At 38.0% G+C, this 22913-nt stretch overlaps 1 protein-coding gene across 11 annotated transcripts in view; it reads left to right on the top strand.

Moving 5' to 3' along the window:
- Positions 1 to 22913, top strand: part of LDB2 (LIM domain binding 2) — a 212839-nt gene that overhangs the window by 35482 nt on the left and 154444 nt on the right. The window lies entirely within an intron of this gene.

Below are 22913 nucleotides of genomic sequence, written 5' to 3'. Positions count from 1 at the left end.
CAGATGGAGCCCATTTAACTCTGTGTTTGCTCTCTAACTCCTTTCTGAAAAATAATTTCCTCTTATAAAAAGAATGGCTTTTGGTTTTAACTAGAATCAATTCACAGAAATGGGTTGGAGTGAACAAATACCAGCCAGCTGCAATGGTTGTGTGGTGCTTCTGCAGCACAAGTGGGGAAAGAGAGAGGGAGCTGAGTGCAGGCTGGGGGGCAATATATGGAATGAGGGAGGGATGAATGATGGAACTCACTCAGCCCTGTTCCTGGCTGGGCTGTTCCATCAATGACCTCTTAAACTCCTGGCTCTTGTCAAGGTGGTCTCCCTTTAGCCATGCCCATTCTTTTAATTGCAATGGTACACCTTGAACCCCTCCATTAATTGATGTGTCTTGCTGAAGAAATGGAAAGCTACCACAGCAAACCAACAGTGAAATCCCTGCAGTGTTTTGCCAGGGGAATGGCTTACCTGGCCCACACAGGAGCTAGATGAACCCAAAAGCAGGAGGTGGAGGGCATGCAGAACCATTAGAGAAAGGGAAGGAGGCTGAAAGGCTGCACATTTTGACACAAGGTGCTGTTGGACAGGCTCATCTGTGCTGCTTATCCACACTCTCAAAACATGATTTATGGCATCCAGGACACTCTGCAGGGAACCTGCCACCCTAGTCACCAAGAAAGACAGGAGGAAAACCAGGAGCTGTAAATCTTGTCTTTGCTTTGGTCTTCAGGGAAACACTTCATTAGGGCTTTTGGCTCAAATGCTTCCTGAGGCAGGCATTTATCCCGTACTGGCCCACATTTACTTCCTTGTTCAAGGTCCTGGTGATGAAGGGGTTCTTCAGCTGTCTTGCTCATGCTGAGCTAATGGGCCCAGAGAGCTGCATCTGTGCTTGCTGAGCAGGCTGGGGCTGGAGAAGAGACTCTAGACCACAGGTTAGGGAGTAGGGCTCTCAGCTGAAGTGGGGAAATCTGGGATTCATCCCTATTCCTTGCACACTGACCACAGTTTTGATTACGTGCAGAAGAGGAGACTTCTGCAAATAGGGGGAGAGGGATTCATCTGACCAAATGTGGATGATGACCTCTGAGCCCCTTTTCTAGACTCCATGTACAATCACTGGAGAGAAACATGTTTGCATAGAAAACAACTCTCCTTCCAGTGTGGACATTTGAAATAGACACAATGAATTGCAGCTTCATAGCATCTCTTTCTCTCAAACTACAAGGAATTTAGAAAAGCAAGCCCACATGTAGATGACTGCACCAAAGGAGCCTAGTTGACATAAATGTTGTAAAAGGTAACTGAGGAATTCAGGGGTATTTTGAGAACACTTGAATTCTATTGCCTGAATTTTCCTATCAGCTTCTAAGCAATTTAGTGGAACTAGGTCATGATACCTTACAGGATAGAATCTTTCTGTCCCAGAATATAATGATTTTCACATCCAAATGTCTTATATACATATCTATATAACAGGTGTGGCTGTGATCCAGGCAGGTTGGTGTCAGGGATTGTGGCATATGAATAAGGTCTACACAGGACCAAATACCAGTGGCAAATAAAGACTTACCTATCCTCCACCGATTACCCATGGGCTGTGACAAACAGTGGCATTACTGTGATATTTTCCCATCAATCTCATTCTCCCAGTCAGATTTTAGGTTTCAAATCAACATTTGCATTTTTTATCAAAAGAGTAATATTTCAATAAAAATGGGTTGGAAGTTTTAATAAAGACAATTATACATTATTAAAAACATCAGATAAAGTGAATTAACAAAAACTAATCAAATTTAAGTATTCTGTATTTATATATCTCAGTGTACTGCAGTACCTTTCAATCAAATGACAGTTGCTTTATGGTGACTGTGGCACCAGTCATAATGAAGCAACAGGTGAAAACCACAGTAATTTAATTAATTAAACTTCAAACATTAATTTTCCCTCTATTTGAGTCATAGTTTTGGGAAAGAATAGCAAAAAAATTTTGTTTGTTATTGGAAGTTGCTCCTTCATAGAAGCTTTGGTTTAGCTTTTTTTTTTTTTTTTTTAATTTTCTAAGCTTCACACAGTGGTTCGATTCTGATTTAGTTAATGTTCAGCCTATTCAGAAGGGTAAAATTACTGGGGTGAGCTTTATTGCTGTAATGGAGGTCTTGAGAAATTTAAATTGAGAAGTATTCTAATGCATCTCTGTAGAATATTATCTGCCTCACTTCTAAATGCTTTGCTACCATGTGCAGAACATGGCACATAAGTGGCTTTTGGGGCTCGATGCACTTATGTGAGTGTTTTTCCTTGCTGTTTCTTAACACAACAAAAAGACACTTGAAGCCTATACTTGGGGCTTATCTTTATTCCTGATTTAAATGTAAAGAGACCAAAGTCCATCACAATGCACCTGCAGGCTTTTTTCCTTTCAACTCTAGACATGGTGATGATTTGCAATGAAAAATTCTGTTACCAAGGAATTGCTGAAGTGAAAGTTTGCAAAATTCTATTGTTTAAGATAGAGCCAAGATTAAATTTTAAACAATTATTTTTGCAATGGGTTGCAGGTAAAAATTGTTTATAAGCTTAAATTAGCTAGTCAGGGAACATAAACTTTATTTTGTGCTTTACACAGACTGTTCTACAGTGCAAATGTTGAACTGCATCTAACAAATTATCTAAAGAATATGCCCTGTAAACAGTTGCAAACATTATATGCTGTGTTCAATACACTGTTCATTGAGCAACTCTGAAGAGTAATAGTAATAATAATAATAATAGAAGCCTATTTGCAGACAGTTGCAAGCAGAAGAAATGGCTAAATGCTTCAGTTAAATTATTCCTTATTTGCCTTGTCTATGCTATGTGGTAACAGTTAATAATATAATGTGTTTTAGTAATGGATTGAGTTTTTTTCCTGCATTACTTCCTCTGTCCAGACTATTCTCTTCCATTAGCCCATTCTCAGTGGTTTATTTGTTTGTAAAGTCCATCCAATGGTTATAGGCTGACTTCAAACTTGGCTTTCCTACTGTGTCCAAGTGATGAAGTAATGTCTTTTGTGGACACTTATCCAGCAGATCTACAAGAGGGCTTTACTGCTATGTTATTGAAATTCTTCCTGGAGTTTTGGTAATAGCTGTGCTGAGTATCAAAGCTGAAGATTAATACGGACCTTGGCCCTCCCTTACACATTTCAGAAAATTTCTAACCCCATTTTTTGATCTTTAATATTATAAGATACTTTAACAAATATTATGATTGAGATTTTCAGATAATCAGACTTAAGATAGTATTAGGTAAATTTAAAATTACATCACTTGAAATTCTAATATGAGACTTTACACCTCACTAAGCTTTCTTATTTGCGTTTAACTCATCTGTTACTTTCTGCAGAGAAAAGTATTTAAGCTTGTAGAAGAACATGTCTTCTCTGAGCTGTTTATAACAAGCTGATTAATGTAATATGTTACAAATAATGTGGTATTCAGTTGTTTGGGTTTTTTTTAAACTAAATCAGTTCATGTCAGATTTTATAAGAATGTTAACGGCACAAAATATATTCAGATACATGCATCTAAAAGCAGAGGAACACTGTGCAGTAGAGTGAAGCAAGTGGAATTTCAGTGTATGCAGTAGATATTGCCACTTGCATAACAATTCACCTCTCTCTGTTGCTAGTGAATATTCATATTCCCATAGTAAAGCTCTTTGTATTTACTGTTCTGCCGAAGTGCGAGATGGCATCCAAGCCCTCTAGTGTTTTATCGGAGTAGACATGTAATTTGCAATGTTATTCTAAGCCTTCCTAAATAGAACAAGCCAAGATGAACAATACTCTTGTATACCTCTCCTAAAACTCCTTAAAATGTAAATGTAATGTGATATTGACTCCTTTATAACTGCCTCTTTTTGTAAAATCCCTTACACTTGTCTTGACTTGGAATAAGAGTGAAGGTGGGGGGAAGGGAGAGAGTGAGCTTCTCTGGACCCTGAGCAGACCATATTTGTAGCCCAGAAAGCAAACTAGGAATCACCTGCTTTAGAAGAAATAAATTCTACTGTGCAGGAGAGAACTATTACACAGAATAAAAATTCTGTAAGTTATGCATGAATCCATTCAAGGATTCTGCTTTTTGCATATGTGGAGTACAAACTTTCCAATAGCCATCACTGCCTGTCTGTAGAAGCACAGCTTGTAACTGTGAACCATAGACTGCTTAAAAATAAGTAATCAGCATGATTCCTGGCAGTGTTCCCTGCTCTGGCTAGTCCTGCCTTCATGGCTGTTCCCTTGCTTCTTACACCGTCCTTCCCACCTGTGCTCTTCTCCAGGCCTTCCACTCTTACCTCAAGTTTTCACATGCTTCATCTTTTCAGGAAAGCAGCAGCCCCTGGTACAACAGTACCTCGGGGGCCATGGTTGTCTGCCTCCTCTTCCTCATCCTCCCCTGCTGCCTTTCCTCTCAGGCAGCTCATTACCTTGGCAGGTTAAATAACACCCAAGAGTTGCATGCAAATTTTAGCACACCGCATTTACAGCTGCATTGGCTACTTTTCGCTAGGGAGGTCCCACTGGATTGACCTGGGTACAAAGCAGGACAGCACGAGGTGGCTTTGAGGGGGCTGTTTTCTCTGGAACAGTGTGGCTGTTCTCTGAGAAGGCTGAGATGCAGTGAAGTTTCATGCAAAGCCTGAAATCAGGACTGTCCAGGTTAGTTCCAGACAGGAGGCAAGGATACAGTGCAGCTTCAGATGCTTCAAGTGTTTCAAAACAGATGTAAATAACTTCTTCTTGAAAGGGATTCAAACCTATCTGCACAGTCACCCTTATCAGTTAGCTTGTTCTCCTGCAGTTAATTTGTACAATGTTTGTGTGCAAATAGGGCTTTAAAGTGATCAGACAGCATAATTAAGCAAAACTGTAGTTTAGAAATCCCAAGTGAGTTTCCTCTTCATCTTGGTGGGAAAAGAGATAACAGCCATCAGGCCTCACTCTTTAGAGTGACAGAGTTGTATGACTCTGTAGCTGCTCTTCAGTGCCTCTCTAATCAAGGTGCTTCTCTTCAGATCACAGTTGATGCTTTGGGAAATCTTCATCAGCCTTCAGTGCACTGCAAGGACTGGGAATGCAAACATGGAAATAACAACCTGTTGTTCTGATGGATTGTTGTGAGTTGTGCAGGGGCTGGTGAATGTACAAAATCAGAAGGGTGCTGGAAGGTTTGTTTTTAACTGTGTCAGAAAGGGCTGAGTTGGTGATGTGCTTGATCAGGAGATGCTCATCCTGAGAGCAGCTCTGCAGCTCAGGGCCTGCAGTCCAGCTTCAGTGATGCAGCCCTGCAAACTGCTGAGAGCTTTACTGGGAGCCATGGGACAGGGATTCAAATCCTGCAGACAGACAGACACCAATAGGCAGTGTAAGGTAAATACTTGATTGATTCTATCCACTGTCCTTATTATGTGTATTCCCAAATACATGAAGGCAGAAGTTTTTGTCCTCAGACTGTGTGGTGACTTTTGTGCACCATCTGTATTCATTGTATTATTTTTATCTGTAGTCTCTAGAAATATGCCATTACAGGTAAGTCATGTTTATTCAGGTAGTTATTCTGTGCTTGTTCCCTAATGAAAACCTCATTGCCACAGGTTTCTGTCAGGTCAGGAGCCATTCAGAGCAGCAGATGGGAGCCAGGTGTCTCATTCCAGTTAGATTTCTTTGGCTTTTGTGTATTGCAACTGTGATCCTGTTGGGTGTCCTTTTTGCTAATATAGTTGTTATATGCAAGTTAAAGTACTGATTTTGTTTATTGATTATTGCTATCAATAAGGGTAATTTTAGTAATGATCTTCCTATAACATCTTAATTTTGCACCATGACAGGGTTATATCTGCTATTTGATTTCATTGCAGTCTGTTAATTTGAATCTGATTTTTCTTACTTTATTACAGTATGCAATAGCCACTATATTTTATAAATATAAATGACTTATGACTTCAAACAATTGAGAGGACATTATAACTTGTCATTTTATATTTTGGAAAACAGATTTTAATTATTTTGTCAAGCAAACTTTAGGATAAAATGCCCCTACCTGTAAATGAACAGTGTAACTTAACTTGGCTGGGACATCTAATGTAACTTGAGTAAGACAGCAGCTTTGCTTTGTGTGTCTTGCAGGGGTGATACTTTACTCAAAAATAATAATTCTTAAAACTGTCTTTCATGGGAGTTTTTCCTTGCCCTCAACACTTCAGCACATACAAGAACTAATTTTACAGACATGTATGTGTAAGTAGTTAAAGATGGGGTGTATTTCAGACAGTACCAGCTGCCTCTGATGGAAGACAAGGGGAATGCAATTGCTTCCGTGGAAATCTGTACATATTTGCCAGAATTTATAAATGTTTACAAGTAACTGGTCTTCGCATAAGCAGGGCCCTCAGGGAGTGCTAGGCCCCCATCTGCTGGAGAGTTTTATGTCAATTCTGGTGATTTTTAGGTTATTTTTCCTGCATTTTTCTCTACGAATTATCATCACTTGGCTTACTTACTTAAATGCTGATAGTGCCTGGAGAGGCAAAGGCCTTATTGTTTGGAGTAGTCTACATACATATGGTGAGAGACAGTTTCTCTCCCAACAAGTTTTCCATCTAAATAAACAAGGCTAACAGGGCTGGGAAGAAGCAGTAACTCCCCATTTCACGGGGGAAGTACCAGAAAGTGAGAGGAGCTGAGCACTGAGCCCCAATCCTGACAGGCACCAAAACGTTTGCTCCTGGCAGGGCCAGAGGGTTTTGGAAAATATTTTCAAGTTGAAAACAGTTGGAAATGTACTTCAAGAAAAATAAACATTGCAATCTGCTTGGATAGCTAAGCAGGAATGGCACAGAACTTGGTATCCCAGAGGTTCTGGGGATTAAAGGCTTTCAACTATTTTTATGACCTTTTGGGAATATTCTGTGGCCTCCTGAGTATTTTTTGGTAGCTAAATTTGCAGCTTTTCCTTGTTGTAATGCTGCCTAGAGCTGTGCCTTTGACTGGAGTCTCTTGACTGTACTTACACAGCAAACATGTGCCTGAAGTCTAAGTGTGAAATGATCTGTTCCTTGCTGGTTTTGAGGAGAAGGTAGCTGAGATGCCTGCCTCGCTGTTTATAGAGAAGGCTTGCCTGAGGACACAGATGGGGGCTCTTTCTAGGATGCTGCTTGTCTTCGGTCCACTGTTGGTTGGATGACACAGGAGCATGTAACAGAACAGTCAGGCTTACATAGAAATTCCTTCCTTTGCCCCATCTCTCCCCCAGCATGGCTGCTGCAGAAAGCAGCAGTGAGAGGGCTCCTGGAACCAGCCTTACAGCTCTTGGCAGCCACCTCAGGGCAGTGTGTTCTAGTGGCTGGAGTAAGATTAATTGCACACTTGAATTTCACACTCATCTTTAAGGGCACCTCTAATTATGAATGCATTACGGATTACACTTAAGATTGGGAATGTTTAAAAACAGACATTTGTCATCAGCAGGGAAGCCTTTAAGAAGGTAAATCTTATATTACTATTTCTCTCTTCTCCCATGTAGGAATAGTAGTGGGCGAAGAGGAAAGTCTCTGGTATGGTAGAGGAAAAGCCTCTCTGTCCAGTGGAGACAGCATTCCCAGAGGAAAGCATCCAGGTTTGGGGATTCTTTGGGAAATCTGTTGTTTTCCTTCAATTAGACTCAAGAAATAGCTCACAGTCCTGCCCAAAGAAACTAGTCTGAAGCTGAGCCCAAATTGTGCCAGCAAAGAGTGGCACACAGAGTAGTTGGAAATGACTGGCTTATCATGTTGGGAGGATTTGCAGGGAAAATGAATATTTAAGTAGAAATGCATATTTTGTAGAATCCTATTTATTGCTGCAAATTACAGTCACATTGAAAGTGGATTGATTTTCCTGTTTCCTCTGAAGTCCTCCTTTCATTCTCTGACCTGATGTGGTGTAGAAAGAAACAAACCATCTCTATATTAAAAAAAAAGGAAAAAAAAAGAAAAAAAAAAAAGAAAAGAGAGAAACTGTACTCAAACCATAAAAAGATTTTTGGTTTCTTCAAAAGAAGATAGGCGGTCTTGCCATAAATTTGGTAAACTGCATTTTTAGTGCTTATGCCCACAGATTTAGTTTGTAACAGGGAAATGTGCTATGTTTAAATACCCAGAAGGAGTCTGGAAGACAGATTTGTCCTGATAGCTTGTCATTTACCAAAATGGGTAGTGATAATTGGACACAGGAGACACTTGCAGATCAGCCTTTAGTGACAGTGCTGATAGTTACTGAAAGCATAAAATACCTCATGGTGGAGCTTCAGTGTCTTCTCTGTCATCAGCCCAGGCAACATCCCCAGCAAACACCATATGCATCATTGCCAACTGCACTTGATCAAAATACTCTCACTTCAATCCCTTTTACTGGTCTTTAAAATATTCTACAACTGTACATATTAAAATTTACAGAATATTAATGAAATTGGAGAAGTGTAAGGGGGTGGATAATCCCATCCTTCCTATGTTGCTTTTGGCTGTGATGGCTCTGGCCTGGAGTGAAGCAGGCACATTAGTTATCTACCAGGTATGAACCTGTTTTCCGAACCTCACTCCCCTTGATCAGCATTTTATTACTAATCTTCACCTTTTAGCTGCCCTGTTGGCATCCTGCGCCATAGGACTCAGTGTTGCTCTGATGGAGTGGAACAAGATGAAGAAGAACATTAATTCTTCGAAGAGTGCATTATCACACTTAACTGAGAATCTGGGTTTCTTAATTAGAACCTTTTCTATTGCATTGTTTTTAAGTTTAATTTATTGAAACTTCCTTGTTTGTTAGCTTGTGCTTTTGAAAAAATATGGAGGGTTTTGTGGGGCATTGTACACAGCTATGATTTAATTGCAGAAATCCCAGCAAAAGGTTGTCTATCATTTTGACTTCTCCAAATACACTTCTGCCTGTCAAATAACTTACAAGAACTGGGATGGTTTTTTATTGCATTTTACATGCTTGAATGCCACATCTTAGATGCAGGATACTTATCTCCTTGCTCTATGCTGCCGTTTCAGCACTTTTAACTAGTCCCTTTCTTGCTTCTTGCAAAGCATGCACAACACTGCCTGCAATGTTGTGCATGGATGCTTGTATTGCTTAGTTGTAACATTTGGCTTCTGAGGAGCTGCTGAAGATTATATTCAGATGAAGTTAAATTGCCAGCTAAATATTGAATTGAGCAGTAGATGGTGAAGTCCATGTGGCATTTTATTATTAATCTCATCAGGAGGTTGTAAAGAACAACACCAGTAATTAGTCATACCTTCTAACCCTGTAAACCAGGACATATTGGTTATATTACCCTTCATAGTATACTTTATCAATAACTTCCTATTTTGCTTATGTATTTTGATGTAAGGATTGCTGGATCTTAATTAAGGTATTATGTGAATTAAAGAATACAATTTGACTGAACAGGTTAAAATTTATTTATTCACAGGTTAAAATTTATTTCTTCATCACTAAATCATTGCTTGGTATGTTAGTGTGTATGATTGAAATGGTAGTGCCTTTTTTTGAAATGAGACCTTGGATTAATAAATGCTGGAAAGATTTAAGAACTTTCTTTTTTGTCCTTTTGCTGATGTTGTTACCCTAGATATAAAGTATTCAGGCTGTATGTTATATTCATATCCACTGCTTCTAAGACACATGACCTGAATGTGGCAAAAATTTAATTTTATAATATAATGGTAAGAAATTATAAGAAAAGGAAATGAGGCCAGTAGCTACCTTATAATGAAGGTTCTGTTTGAGGAAAGGATCCTTGTACAGCAGAGCTGTTGATATCTGCTAAAGCAAATGGCATTTATGCATGCACATAAACACATACCCCAGTGTTATTGATTAGGATCAGAAAGTTTTATAATTCAGTCAAGATAAAACGTATGAGCACATTTTCCCTAACTTGTTGTGGGTTCAGTAAACTGTGTTTTCAATCACATAATTTTACCTAAAAGTTATTGGGAAAAACGGTTAAAGGGAGTTCAGTAACATAGACTGGCTCAAGTTCTCAAGACAGCACAAATACTAAATACATTTATGGATTTAACTTTCAGGCATTTTACTAAAAATTACTTGATTTAACATTTGTTGCAATGTGCTAGAAAGAGTTTCTCTGCCCATACATTTGATGTATGTATATCAGGTTGGCTGCATGCTTTAAACTGGTAAATATTTACATAGGAATTTGTTGCTTTTTCTGTAGCTATCGAGCTGATGAGTGGCTAGCATAGATCTGATGTGAAGTTCCATCTCAAGTCAACCCTCCTTAAGTAGGCTAGACATTGAGTCCTTCTGTTTTACCACAAACTTGCTCCCCACAAGCCACAAATTGCCCTTTTAGGAAAGCAAAGAAACCTTAAGGCAATAATAATCTGCACTGCTCAGACAAAAGCACTTTTTAAATGGGCTTGCAAACATTGCTGTAGAAAGACACAAAGGCAATTGAAACTTCAAATAAATAATATTAAAAAAAAAAAGACAAAGAAGGTAATGTTAAATTTCAAAATTATCTATCAGTATTTAAACTTAAGTTTGAAATCCCATCTCTATCTTGAATCCTACAGATTGGTTTGTAAAAGAAAAAAAAAACCTGCTTTTGCTCTTCAGAATCTTCAGTTTTTAATTTATTCTTCTGTCTTTGGCACAAATGAATCCAACTCTGATAAACAATATTATATATTTTTCAAGTGGTTGAGGAGGAGTAGGGCTACAAAGCAGTTTTCAGGTCTTTACAAAGCAAGCTTTAGTGCTTGCCTACTTTTTTTATTTGTTTTGTCTTGGAGTGTTAGGGTTTTTATTACTGTATTTTTTTTTTTTTTCATGAGAGACAGACTAATCCAACAGACATTCAAAAACATTGTGATCTGTGTTCCTAACTCAGTGGAAGACACAAGGCTAATGGAACAAATTGATGGTGCTCTGTATACACATGCTGTATTTACCTAGTTCTGCTTAAGTCTGAATGGAAATTTTGCTTATTGTTTAATTAATAATTATTTTACCAGCTATATTAGTTCTGGCTATTGATTTTACACTAGCAGTAAATTTGATAAATCTTTTTAGAACTATTTAATTGTTTGTTTCTTTGTTGATAATAAAATTAAAAGCTGAGCTGCTAAGAATGAACGCACACCTAGGGAAACACAAAAATAATTTTTTTTTAGACAATTCTTTGCAGCTATCAAATAATTTTGTGATCTTTGTACCCACATATATTTAAATATTACATTTTTTAAATGTTGAAAATAATAAACCACAAATAGTTCTGATCCAAATGTCTGAAGCTGGAGTAAGATGCCCATTTAGAAGTCCTAATGAGGAATAAAGTTGTAACCACAGTTAACTCCTTTTAGCAACTTTTAAATTGAGTTACAGATGCTTAAAGGTGCATGAAACCACTGCAGGGAGGAGAGAAGGGATCTAAACACCAACCAGGCTCCATCTAAGTTAGTGAGGCAGAGTCCTGATAAAGACTTCTGTGTTTAAGCATTGCTCTTGGTGGGGGTGAATGGTGAAGAAAAGCATCTTTGGAGTAGTGTTGGTTAGGAGTGATGTTCTGTTGCTCATTTAGATCATGAACCTTTTGTCAATACGAACAATTAGTGGGCTAAAGATTCCATTGACCACACGACAAGAATCAATACACACAGTACTTGTTAGTTATTTACCACAGAGTGTATTAAAGCCTGTAGATTCACCATAAATCCTTTCAAGCTATCCTGCTATGATCCTTGCCACAACATGCATTGACACATCAATAAATCCTTTTGACAAGGGCGATATGTGAAAATCAATACCAGTTTATCAGCTATTTCCATGTAGTCTTTTCTACAGAGGTTTAAAGATCTTTTCCCAAAGCTGTACAACTGACATGGTGTAGGGACAGATCTTGAATCAAATAGTGACCTTGATTAATGCTGTTCACACAAAGAAATTTTTAAATCCCATATAAAGGACATACCATACAACCATTTCTTATGAGGTTAACTGTTTGGAAAACGCTTTTCAAATCTTTTAAGGAAATTTCTTTTTTGTTGTTGTTGTTTTTTTTCTGGAAAGTGAATGAACTCTGTGTGTACACAGACTATGTTAGGTGCTTTTTTTTTTTCAAAGAGAAGTTTCTTCTGCTGCTAAAAATTGCCAGATGTTTTTGTTTCACTAAATTATTTTCTACAACACATTGCCAAAGGCTGTGCTGTGTACTTATTTTGCTATACCAACTTTATTGCATTATAAAAATAGGTTCAATGTATATATTTATAATGGAAAGTATACAATTTAGGCAGAGCAGAAAAGATTTTTAGTTGTTTATTCTGAACTGTTTGAGGAACTTTGAACTGATCCTATATGATTTCAAGTGTCAAGGAATCTTTTAAAAATCTAGGCTCCTTAGGCTTACAGTGGTGGTTATCTTTCATTGTCTAAGTAACAGATTATTTAGATTCCTATAGAGATTCCTTCTATGCATACTGTCCTCCAAATGCATGCAGCAGTTTTATCCTGAAGTTTTATACATTACTTATTTAATCAGGAAGTTATAGTTGTCCTGGAGGATGTAAAAACCCAAAGTAAAGAAAATAAAGAAATGTAAGAAAATATAGTTGAAACAAAACTTAAGCAGAAAATAATGGCTACATTAATGACATTAATTGTTATTTTTAAAAATTTAAATATTTTGCCCCTTTCACAAAAAATTAAAAGTATTAATTCCAAGGTAGACAAAATATTAAAATTAGTTCTATATCTTGCATTCAGGGACATGTAAGCCATGCAGCAGCTTAAAAACCATCTCAAATTCCACAGAGAGGAAAAGATAAGGAAGTCTAATACATGGCTTTATGGGACTACCTCTGCCAAAGTCAGCTTTGATATAAGCAAATCCAATTCCCTCTTCAGTCAATGGGAGCTGGCACTGCTAATGTCAGGGTTTGGTTCTGCCTCTTCGTATAATTTTTCCTATGAGAATTCAGTGTATTGAATGTGTTTCCTGTAAAGTTTTCTACAGATACTGACCCTAAAGGAAGGAATAAGAAAGCTTTGTCTTATGTTGCAATGGTTTTAAATGATGCAAAAGCTAAGTGTAACACTTTTGATTGGAGATTCAGGTCTCTTGGTCTTTCCCTGCCCAACTCTATACAACATTTCATTGTAAAAATCTTAGCTAAAGCCTCCACTCTAAAATCTCAGTTATGCTGCTATGTGTATGCTATATTATGTACACCTTGTTATCTGCCTTTCTTTCTCACCTTTATTTTCCTCCCCTCCATAATTTCTCCTTTATCATGTTCCCGCTGATGAATCTCTTAAGTATGGATAAATATAATGTATTAAATGGCATTAAAATATAGGAAAAAATATGTTTTGTTTAACCACCTTGTTTATGGTGATAAAGATATTTAATTAATATCCCCTCTCCAGTTAGATACCTGAACCATTCTTAAAAATAATTAGTGAATTTGTCACTTTTCACAAAGGATTTGTTAAATACCTTCTCTCTGTCTCTTCTTTAAAGAGGAAAACTGTTCTCACCTAATGCTTCTCTTTCCCATTTGTCTGGATTTCTTGGTGCACAACCGGGAAGGGGTTCTGGTGTGTGCCGCAGGGACTGCAAGCTGAAAAGGGAAGACAGTATGAAGAAAAGGGTGGAATAAGATCCACGTAAACAACTGAAGAACAATGATCCCTGAATGAAAAACAAGGTAGAATAGCCTTGGGCAACAGACAACCCAAGCTCCAGCTGACCTTGGCAGCACGACTGGGTCTCTACATAAGGACAGAATCCTCCAGCAATTTCATCGGTTTTACCCCACTGTCTACCTTGCATCTATTATTTTACATCTTTTTTTCTCTGCTCTCATCTATTTATTGCTTACAAATATTTGCTATGACTAATAGAAGGAAGACCCCCAAAGTAAGCTTGAGCTTTCTCAAGTCTCTCACACTCCCTGAGAACAGATGAAATTCAGGCCCCTGTTTTTTTTTGTTTCAAATCTCTTGAGCCAGAGAAAATTAGACACCAGCTCTGCACCAGCAGGGTTGAGTTTTGGGCCTAAGAGCAGTCTTGCTTCTCATTTTGGCATAGTTGTAGAGTGTATCTTCTGTCCTTTCTGCTGTGAATGTGAGTTAAACTAACAGCAGAGGATGGAAAGGCAGCTGTCTTGAGCACGTCACTTGGCAGTGACCAGACCTTAAGCATGAACAGATTTGTTGAGGCAGCTTTCCCAGCCTATTCTGTACAGGCAACCAATTCTGAGCCTTGTGTACTATGAGCTGATGGGGTCTATTAAATATCCTCATATAAAATGTGCCAGGGGCCAGTGTAAGGGAAAAAAAGGAGTATTCAGTGAGAGACATAAGCTAAAAACTGTCAAGACTTCTGGGTTGCCAAGAGTAGTTGTTTGTTTATTTGTTTGTGAAGGATGCATCAATGCATCCTGCTTTAAAATTGTAAGGGCTGCATGGTTTTTGATATCATATAAGAATTATATGATATAAAATTATCATGCACTGCATCCACAGCTGGTATGTGGATCATTCATAAATGAAACTCCATATATTCAGCTGAGACAGGAAGATTGCTTCATGCTGTTTTTGTTACAGGCTACCATGTACCCTATGCACCTGTGTTTTAAAGTCACAACATGTCAACAAGAATCACTTGTGAACTAAGCTGCACAGGATAAAAATGTGTTACCATGGTGTTTTGATCTTTTAGCCATTTTAAATATTAATATAATTTAAGAGAGTGAATTTCAAATTTTAGTTGATCATTGCAGAAGGATCATTTCTACTGTTTGAATAATTTTGTGCATATCTTCATTTGATGCTGATGAACTCATTTCCAATGTGTTTATTTTTAAAAGAAAGAGTCCTATAATTTAAAAGCACACTAGTAAAAATACTGTTAATTTTGAATGCTGCTGAAAATAAAGGGGTCTTGTGCTTGGATAATTAAAAATGAAAGTTTTTTCATTAGAGTAGATTGATAAGTTATTACATGGAACATGGTATGCTGTTTTCAAAATCAGGGAAATATTTTGTAGGTTTTCTGGTTACACCCATCTTCATCAGATTTTCTTGCAGAGAAGATGCAGGGGAAGAGATCTGTGAAGAATAATATGGTGTTGCTGCATGACCATGAGGTCTCTTAAAGGAATTGTTTTTCCTAATTATTTCTTATTATCCTTATCCTGTCAACTATACTTTGCAGTTGACAATTTGGGTTAGGAGCAAAGTTGGAAGATTGAATGATCAAACAAACAAATAAATGGGAAGAAGCAAGAGAGAGGATTTCAGAGGCAAGGATTTGTTTGGTGGTCAGCAAGATGGTTTTATTCCTACCCTCAAATCTGACCCGTTTTCTTTGCTTTAATTATTTAGTACTTTTACGTGAACAGTGATAAAGCACATATGCTATATACCTAGCAGTGTTTTGTCAAAAAAGAGGTTCTATTTCAGTAAAAAGTCTGTGTCAACTGCTTTAGTTAGTTTGTAAATTTGCTAGTAGAGGTGCTGAATTCAGAAGTGCTGAAATTGCTGCATAAATGTTTACCTGAAATAAGGATAAGGTGTAAAAACACACTAGTCTTCTAGATGGGGGAGCAACAAGCATATTTTTGTTTCACCTTCAATTGTTGTCTGACAAAAGCAAACCACCCATTCTTCATTTTGTGCCTTGCACAGAGGGAATGACAGAATATTTTACTTCTTTCCAAGTATATTATGCTAGTGTTCTAAAAAACTCAGAAGTTTTTTTTTCTCCTAGAAATAATATTTCCTCAGCTTCTAGGCTCACAGATATAAAATACTTTGGGAAAAAAAAAAAAACAAAACCCAAACCAAAAAAACCCACCAAAAATCTCTTAGAAGCCTAATCTGTGGAGTCAGTTCATACATTGTGTGTTTGTTCCTGGGAATTTCTTATTTCCTGGGATTCAGACATCCTTTCCATAAGCTGACTGATACTGGGGCCTGTGCTGGACACAGCTTAAAAGAGGAAGGGCTTCCTTTAGAGATGTCTCTGTGCATTTTGGCTGAGGTCTTTTCAGGAGTTGTAAAGAAATTTGGCAGGTGAAATGCAGCAGTCCTTTGAAAAGATGGTTTGTCATGTTTGAACAGCCTCGGTGGCCACTGCCAAGGAGGGACAACTGCCAGTCACTCCTGAACTCTTCCCAGCCCTTTTTGGGAGAAACTGATGTCATGATTCATCTTTGCATGAGACAGTGCTCATGTTTCCCTGCTGTTTTATGCCTCAGCACAGGAGGAGGTTCTTTGTTTTCTCTCCCTTTGGGCTCGCTTCTTGCAGTCCCATGCAGGGCTGAATACAATCTGGCCTATGGTAGAGATTTAGAATCTTTTTGCTTGCTCTTCTACAGCTTTCAAGGCTTGCCAGCAATACTGTGGGAAACCTGGAAAAAATTAAAGTGTTATTCTATCCTGAAACTTGTTTCTGCAAAAATGCTATTCTAGGCTTCCATGTTTATTGTTTCTCCATGATTCTCTGTATGAAATTTGATCTGTTTCAAAAGGGGAAGGAAAAAATCAACAAAAAAAAGAAATAAAATTTCTGATTACCTGTCCAGAAGATGCCTTCTTTGGCATGCCCAGAGAGCCTGAATTCTCTCTCTTCAATCTGAGAATCAGAATCTCTTCTGGTGAAAGGAGTCAAACTCATCTGAGAATGGCTCTGTTGTGTTTGAACTTAAAATTCTTTTCAGCTGAAAAAAAATGCAGCTACTTAACAGCAAATTCACAATGCAAAGTTATTTTTAAATGCTAGTATATTAGCTGGTTCAGAGGGAAGGCAGGACTATAAATTGTGGGGCAGGACCTGGGGTTTTCTCTGAGAAATATTTTTGTCACCTGCTTTCCAGTGTCATTTATTCAGCCTGCAGAATAACTTCTCATGTTTCAAATACAAGTCACAGACCAGTTTTCCACTGCACCTTCTTAGGATAGCCCAAATGACCCCTGTATTAGTTCAGTTGGAATGGACCCATGAAGATTTAAATATTTTATCTCTGTAAAATTCAATGAAGCTTAGTGTGGAATCTCCTTTGGAAGCTTTTATTGGGAGAGGATGCACATGGTACATAGCTTGCCTTTACTTGGCTGGTGACAGAGAAGTTCTGAAAGGGTCCCTGTATCATAAATAAGGGAGGCACACCACAGGCCCTGATGTGAACATGACCTGCAAGAATTCTGGATTGAAAACAGCACATTTGTTAATGGTCAGATCTTGTAAACTGGTGGTAGCCTTTCTCTCATCTGGAAACTGTTTCTGTTTACATTCAAAAACCAAAAAATTATGTTCAATCAAGTCTTCTGATTGGTGTAAAATTAAGTCCTTCTGATCTACAGAGCCATAAACAAGACACTTTAACCAATTTCCAAGGAACTAAGAGCTTGGCTATTATTAGTTAGTTTAGGAGTGTAATTATCACCTTAGATATAATTAATAAAGATCAGTCTTAATGGACCGCTGTTTTTTAAAAAGCATGGAAAAGCCAGGAAACTCTGAAGGCACATATGCAAATCTATCTTTTTTTTTTTTTTTTTTTGGTTATATCTATACAGCACCTCTTGATAGTCACATATGAGAGGCCAAAGAAAAGGGAGGGACTCTTTACAAGCCCTTGCAGCTGATTGCCCTTGGACCTGGTGTCCTGTCCTGGGTTAGAGGAGCTGCTGGCTCCGAGTGCCTCAGTGTTGGTGCCCTGCTTTGCCCCACAGTGCCGGCGCCGAGCGGTGCCATGGGCTGGCACCAGGGCTGGGCGCTGCTGCTTGCTGCCCATCACCGAGAGGGTGAATCGGGCCTCACTGCACTCAGTGGGGTAAATTACTGCCTCCAGCCTCAGTCTAGCTCTGAATCCCCTCATTTATCTGCATTTAAAACTGCCTTTTCTTCAGTTAGTACGATTCATTTTAAATACGGCTAGTTTCCCATTTTTTAAAATCAATCATAATTTTTAAAAATTGTGGATATTTGCAAACAAAGAAAATTGCAGGGGATTATTTGTTGCAGTCATTGCCAGGGCTGGTGTTACAATTACTTCTAGTTTTAAAAGTTCTCTTGACTCATGACAAAAAGGATTTTTTAAATATGATGACAACTTGCGAAATAAAATAATGCACTCTTAAAATAATGTGCAATGAAGTTATTACCAAAATCTATCACTGAAATCTATGTTTTCATTATATCAAAAGCATCAGTAATCACATATTTTGTGCTACATTTTATTCTCTTTGGTACTGCAACAGATAAGGTTTTACTAAGGTTGCATAATGTTATCCATGGTAGCACCCAGTTTGCAGTTGCTGATAGCTTTGCCAGACTTAAACTGTTAGCATCTCTGTGAGGTGAAGCTTTTCACACTGCTCTTCTTATTAGTTGAATCTGTTTTGGAAAAATTCAGAAAATGTAATTACAACATTTCCAGTCATTAGGCTATGAGAATATATATTTTTTTGACCACACTGAAAAGTCCTGGCAAACCTTGCTCTGAATAGTTGTAGCTTCCCCTCCCTCCCTCCCTCTGCTGCCCATCCTATTGTTTGGGAGTACAGATTTGAAATTTGGCAGGAGAGTGTTCTTTGTCTTACAAAATTCTTACAAAAAGCATCACATTGTGTAAGCTTAAAAATCTTTGAGAAAGTGTAATGAAGGCAGGTGAGAGAGTGGAATCAGCTGAGAAAAGAAATTGTTCTATCTTTGGAAGTATTGGTGGAAAGCAGGAGGGAAAGGGATATGAGCAGAGAAACAGTTAATTGAGGATGAGACGCTGATACGAACCTGAAAGTCAAAGGGAGTTACAGAATTTAATATTTACTACACAGAAGATCAGGCCTTGGAATCAGTCTTTTCACAAGGGAAGATTTGTGGGGAAGAAGGGTCAGATGTCAACTATCCTGCCATCAGTAGCAGATGGATTGGGAAAGGATAAGTGAGCAAAACCAGGAAACGACCAAACATTTTTTACTGATATATCAGCTCATCCCAAATAGGAGATTGTGCCTGGAGCACTGCATTCTGGAATTGCCAGTGTATTCTGCTTCTGCTAATACACCTAATATGTTTTAAAATTTGTTTATGCTTGTGACTTGAAGCCCAGCAGCAATGAATTCTACAGCTTGTGCATTGTATGAAAAATTATTTCCCCTTACTGGGTTTAAAAGTGTGAGGTAATTTTATTGTGTCCTCAGATTTTTTTTTGTAATTTATTTATTACAATGATGATTTTTAGACTGAATAATCATTCTCTAATCACAGAAAGTCCAGAACTTTCATGACTTGCAACCCTCCATTGTACCCATCCCCAGTTACCTTTTTTCCTCATCTGAAAGCATTTGGCTGGCCTCTTTTATTACTACATATCATTAAACCAACATTTCCATGGAATTATCCATAATGGTTCAGAGATTTTTGTGCCACATGATAACAGCTAGGGTCCATTGTGGTTTAGATCTAATTAGGATTTTTTCCCTCATATGCATTACTTTGCATTCATCAATACCCTCTGCTGTTTTATTGTTGTTTAGTATTTTAAGCTTCTCACAATTATTTGCATTCAGAACACCTAGCCAGAGTGACTCTCCATGCCTGGTAATTTTTTTCATGTTGTTATCCATCTTCTTTCAAAGTCCTACAAGGCTCTACCTAATATCTCACATCCTTGGGAGTTGGGTAGGTAGCTTTCCTCTGTTGCAAAATCTTGCCAATTATTTCTTCCCTTTGCTTGATATCTTTTAATGATTTATTAACCAAATCTTAGCTTTCCCTTTATTAAAACTTAGAATAATATAAAAACTGTCTTTGTTTCACAAAAAACCCTCAAATGCTGTGGCATTCTCTAAGAAATTCTGTATAAACAAAGACACATACACAGATATATAAATAGATGGACCTATGCACATAAGATCTTTCTTCTAAGCCCAATTCAGAATTCTATTCTAGTAGAAAATATTTTTGTCTTTAGGCAATAGAAGAACCATTGTCCACTACAGTAAAGAACAGTTACTTACAAATGATTAGACTTAAATGTTGGCAAAATAACACCTAAATTCTTAAGACAAGTCTCGTGTTTATAAATCAACACCAGCTGTTCCTGTTTATGCAATACTTTGTAAACATAAAAGAATAAAATAGAATCTGATAGGACAGCTCATATACCAAGATCCAGCTTTCAGCAAAAACAAATCAGGCCATTAAAAAAGTGGGGTTTGTGTCAGATATTCTAACAAAGCCAGCTAGTCTCATGATAATAAATGTAACCATGTTTCTCTAATGCCTTTAGGCATATGGCAAGTCCCTGGCAGGGAGACTACTAGAGTTAAGGCACCAGAGAGGTTTTCTTGCTCTCCCCCTGGAAGGGACTAATAGGCAGACCTGCCCCCCCACCACACACACACCACAGGCAGAACCTGTCAAGAATTTCTGAGCCATATCAGCTCCAAATTTGCCCTAAGTGCCAAATTCTGATCTCTGTCACACAGATTCTGTTACAGGAAGTGAAGGGATTCTCCAAACTCATTAGGGTTTTCTTTAGTTTGATTGTCCTCAGATCATCCACAAATTTCTCTTAGGTGTGGGTAATATTCCTCTCTCATAAACTCATAGTTAAAAGCTCTTGATTATTTTGGTGATTATTTCTCATGTGCAGAGAGGATTAGGTGTTGGCTAAAACCAGTTAAGTTTGAAAAAAAGCAAGATTTAGTAATCTCACAGCTTGGTGCATGGCCCGTAGACTGAACTGAAAACACAGGCTGCTTCCATGTGAAGTGTGGTGTGCAACCCAGCAACTCAGAGCAGAGTTTCAAACCAGAATCTTGCTAAGGTGAGGACTAATCCCTTGATGGTGTGGTCTTTAGAAAGGGGGATTATTTTCTGGGGTTTTTTTGTGGAAGCTCTGCATCCTATCAGGGCTGGGATTCACTCAGACAAAGCTGCCTATCTAAATCTCTGAGGGTAGGGACCTAAAATTTTCTTTGCAAAAAACAGGCACAGAAATTAGGTCTATTTTTCTTCCTAATTTTGTCTGGGAAAGGTAAGAGGGGATGCTTCTCCACCCCTGCTAATGTTTTAATCTGTACTTGGATTGCCACTTTAGAATTATGTCAATATTTCAATTTACTGGATGTCAGGGCATGTTCCAAAGCAGTCTTGGTGTGTATGAACTGGACTTTAAGGTCTCTGACTATTCTTTGCCATTCAGCCCATGAGATTGGTCTCAAGCCCATTGAAATTTAACCATTTCTTCCTCCTCTTTTGCCCTCCAAAATCTATATATTGTGGGCATTGGATCAGGTGCAGGGCCTTGAATTCGGCTGTGTGGAACCTCATGGCACAGTTCTAGAGTTTGTCCATGTCCCTGTGAATTCTGTCTCACCCCTCAGGTGTGTCAGCTGCACCACTCAGCTTCACATTGTCTGCAAACCCGCTGCAGGTGCACCTAATCCCACTGCCTGTGTCACTGATGCAGAGTAAACAGAGTAAACTGGTCCCTCAGGGACACTGCTCAGCACTGGAGAGACATTTAGGTGGCCTCCCTACCTACCAAGTTTTGTACAACATCTGGAAACTGAAGGCAAGAAATGCTGAAATCTCAGCTTTCCTGTTTAGAGATTTTTCTGGGACATGATAATTTAGGGGCGGAATCCACTAAATATAACACATTATTTTGGAACTCTATTTTTAGTTTATTTATTTAGGACTTGGCAGACTCCTAGTCAGGAGGGGATAACCCTGGCCCTAGTGATAAGTTCTAACAACTACATGTTTATGCACCAGTAGGTATCAGGAGGTCAGTCATAAAAACCTGTCAGTTTGTATTACTTCTCTGTTGACTCTCTATCAAAGCATGAAGGAAATGGGAACTGCCATCTTTCTCTTCCTACCACTGGGTAGTATGCCATGAATTAGATAAAATAAGCTGATTTTTTTCTTATTTGGTGCAAAATACAGTCCTTTTGAGAACTGGAGGAAAAAACCAATTAAATTTTTATCTAGTTATTCAGTTACGGAAGCAGAGATTCCACTTTTGCAGGTGAAGGCAATGGAAATGTAAGGATACATGCTGCTTCTGGACCTTTTTAAAAACACATAAGCAGTACTTTCAGATGCTTGCGACTCTAGTGTTAAATTCTGGTCAGGTCTCCCCTAAGCAGATCTGTTTAGATATTAATGAACTGTTAATTTTGAAGTTATATGCAACAGGGAATTGTGAAACTTGCATCACCTTTAATATGTTCAGGTCACTTCCTTTTGATACCAGCATTCAAATCAAAGAAGCTGAATGAGATAAGAGAATATCAATGATGATCATGGTTTCTTCTCTGTATAAGAAATTTATACTCTGTTTAACATCCTGCCTCCAAGTGAGCTTCCATTTTTTTGATATTGATGGCCATGAGAATGAACATACACAATTAAAATATGTAAACCATTCTGTGCTTCTACCCAAAGCATATCCAGGCTCTGAAGGTCATGCAATTGGCTGAAATTCATCCTATTGAAGAAGAAAAGAGTTTGGAATTCCCTTTCTTCCATTGCTCATGTTTAATTGCATTTCATGACACTCTAAGTTTTCTCTGCAACCATGGCTACAATTAGGTTAGACTCCTATTCTTAAAAAAAAAAAAAAAAACCCACACGTTATTGTCTATCTAGAGCTTTGATTTCAAGTTTTTCTTTTTTTGATAGGACAAGATACAGAGTGCAAAGTCTACAGCAGAAGAATAGAGGATTGAGTTATTCTGAGTTTGTATCAAGAAAACAGATACTAAAGACTGACAATTTCAAAGACCTGCAATTCTATCTGTGTGCTCCAAGCACTATACCATGCAGAAC

The sequence above is a fragment of the Taeniopygia guttata genome, chromosome 4 (genome assembly GCF_048771995.1).
Source record: "Taeniopygia guttata chromosome 4, bTaeGut7.mat, whole genome shotgun sequence".
Taxonomy (NCBI): Eukaryota; Metazoa; Chordata; class Aves; order Passeriformes; family Estrildidae; genus Taeniopygia; species Taeniopygia guttata.
This window is presented reverse-complemented; position numbering and strand designations above follow the sequence as displayed.